This window comes from Callospermophilus lateralis, chromosome 1 (genome assembly GCF_048772815.1).
Source record: "Callospermophilus lateralis isolate mCalLat2 chromosome 1, mCalLat2.hap1, whole genome shotgun sequence".
In the NCBI taxonomy this organism is placed as follows: domain Eukaryota; kingdom Metazoa; phylum Chordata; class Mammalia; order Rodentia; family Sciuridae; genus Callospermophilus; species Callospermophilus lateralis.
This window is the reverse complement of record NC_135305.1, coordinates 144,569,480-144,572,518: the sequence shown is the minus strand read 5'-3', so window position 1 is coordinate 144,572,518 and position 3,039 is coordinate 144,569,480. Positions and strand designations below refer to the sequence as shown.

Genomic DNA, 3,039 nt, shown 5'->3' with positions numbered 1-3,039 from the left:
TTGTCTCCTATCACCAATTCCTCTATTACCATACATCTAGGGCATAAGATTGTCCATACAGCTGGGCCACCAGAACCACTGTGGCATATGTCACTATATCTCCTTATAGTGTAATATATACACATTCCTCAACTTTCACTGTAGTTCACGTACAAGCCTCCATGGGGCTCAGCTCTGGGCCCAGAGCAGGGGCCAGTGCAGAGAGGCACACTGAGTCCTCAGCAGACAGTGCCCAGGGGTTGCCCCTGCCCATTCCTCCTGTCTGGTGCTGGTGTCATGGCATTGGGTGAAGTGATCTGTGGAGCCTGGAATATGGTCAGGGGAAACGGTAATCTCAGATAACCTGATGCAGTTGGTGAAGGACAAGAAGCTCTTGAGCAGCCTGTCCAAATTCTGCAGGATCTTCAGCCACTTCCAGCAGTTGACAAAGAAAGAAATTAGCAGAGTATCTAAAGACATGTACACACATTAAATGGCTGTTCAAAAAAGAGAAAGAGTGCAAAATTGCCTGATTATGTGGGAACTATTGTTCAGTTATGAGAGAAACTAAATGTGTCTGTAAAAGAATATTCAGATTTTTGCAACTAAAAAAATGGTGTGACCACTTTGGAAAGCAGATTGGGGATTCCTTAGAAAACTTTGAGGGAACCACCATTTGACCCAGCTTTCCCACTCCTAAGTGTATATGCAAAAGACTTAAAACCAGCACACCATAGTAATGCAGTGACATCAGTGATCATAGCAGCTGAATTCACAGTAGGTAATCCATGGAAACAACCTAGATGCCCTTCAACAGTTGAATGTATAAACAAACTGGTACATATGCAGAGTGGAATATTACTGAGCCTTAAAGAAGAATGAAATTATAGCATTGGCAGGTAAATGGACAGAGTTGGAGACTATCATGGAACAAAATAAGTTCCAAATATATTCTCTGATAAGTGGATCAGATCCATAATATTCTGGGGGAGAGTCAAGGAAAGAATAAGAAATTTTGGATTGAGCAGAGGAGAGCAGGTTGAGGGGAGGGTATGTGGGGGTGAGATGGTGGAATGAGAAAGGCATTACTACCCTTTGTATGGTATGATTTAACTAATGGAGTGACTCAGCATCATGTACAACCAGAGAAATGAAAATCTGTGCTCTATTTGTGTAAAAAAAAAATAAAAAAATTTAAATATCTAGATTTTAATTTTCTTGGTAGGAACTTTGGCCCCAGAGGATTTTCAGCTAAAGAGCTTGAGACCGAAAATGGATGTAAAGCAATGGCCTGAGGCAAAGGCTCAGTAAGAGATAAAGCGAAGGAGGAGCAAATAGAACAAACTGAATCGGGGGCATATACATGAAGATTCAGAGGTATTAATCACTGTAGAAGATGCTCAGAATAGAGCAAAGTGAAACTAAAGACAGCAGTTATGAGCTCCTGATTCTGAATGGCACCTGCAGAGATGTCAACATTAAACCACCAGCCCTTGCCTTTTCTCTTGTGGCAACAGCCCTGGCGGCTCCAAGTACATAACTGGGGCTGCACATTTTCTCTCACCAGTGATCCTGAGTACTCTTCTCTAGCTGACCCTACCATAATGCCTCTGATCAGACAAATTCAGACCTCTGTCATGCCAAAAGGAACTCCTCACACTACTGCTGTGATTGTCCCTCCATGGCCAGAGGCTGGGTTGATCTACACACCCTACAAATACCTTACACATTGGCACCAGTCACTTCAGTCCTTGAATACCAAATGGAACTGAATGGTGTGTGACGTGCAGTGTCTACTAAAGTTCGAAAGCACAATATGTGTGTCCATCCTTTCCAAAGGATTGTGACTGAAGGTGGAGATGACACTGGCAACTAACCTATGAACTTCTATCTTTGAACTCTTGCCCAATAATGACCTGACCAGCCTGCCTGCTGATCACTTAAGTGATCATTGCCTTTGTTTGCCTGTGGTCAGTGCAGCAAGATGAGGAACTTGTTTGTTCATTTGTCTTACCATCTAGGCAAGCAAAATACTAATAAAACACTGTCTTCCAGCTCAGCTTTTTGTCCACCAACTCCAGCCCTGTGTGGATGAAAGTGGTTCTAGAACCTGTACTGAATAATAGTAAAGTATTAGGGACCAAATCATTCCAAGCACTGATCATCTTTCAATGTCTACCCCAAGAGACTGGTAAGAAGGCTTCCATGGGAGACATATGGCCCTTGACTACACAGTGACAGAGGGAGTAACAGTGAAAGACTTCCAGGAAACTTTTCTTCTCATAGCAAAATCACACTCTCTCTGAATGAACTGTGTGCTGATGCAACATTCATGAACTCGGTCAGGCAAGTCATTGGTGAAGTGATTTGAAAAGTATTCAAACTTCAAGTACTGTTCAGTCACTACAGTGCCCTTCTAGGGCAGAAGGTGCATTTTTAAAAATGCATTTCCTCTCATATCTGAAGTATACGAAGATTATGCCATGAGAGAAAAACTTAAGAAGATGTTTTAAAAGTAATGCAAAGAACAAAAGTCCAAAAATGATTTTTTAAAATTCCAGAGTTATTTAAGAGCTAAAATTTAAGAGTTATTGGGATAGAAGAAGGCATAGAGGAACAAATCACAGGAATATACAATCTATTCAATGAAATAATACCAGAAATCTTTCCAAACATGAAGAATAAATTGGAAATCCAAATTCAAGAAGCCTACAGGATGCCAAATGTACAAAATCACAACAGATCCACATCAAGGCACAGTATAATAAAAATGCCCAACATACAGAATAAGGAGAGAATTTTAAAAGTCATGAGAAAAAGGAATAAGATTACATATAGGGGCAAACCAATTGGGATAATGGCAGATTTTTCAACCCAGACCCTGAAAGCTAGAAGATCCTTGAACAACATATATCAAGCTCTGTAAGATAATTGCTGCCAACCAAGAATCTTATATGCAGCAAAATTAAGCTTTAGATTTGAAAATGAAATAGAAACCTTCCATGATAAACAAATTTAAAAGTATTTATAACTAGACAACTTGTGCTACAAAACATCCTT

The 3,039-nt window shown here is 40.4% G+C and overlaps 1 pseudogene; it reads left to right on the top strand.

Moving 5' to 3' along the window:
* Positions 1–346: 346 nt before the first annotated feature.
* LOC143637888 (KH domain-containing RNA-binding protein QKI pseudogene) lies at positions 347–1,762 on the top strand (annotated as a pseudogene).
* The last annotated feature ends 1,277 nt before the right edge of the window (positions 1,763–3,039 follow it).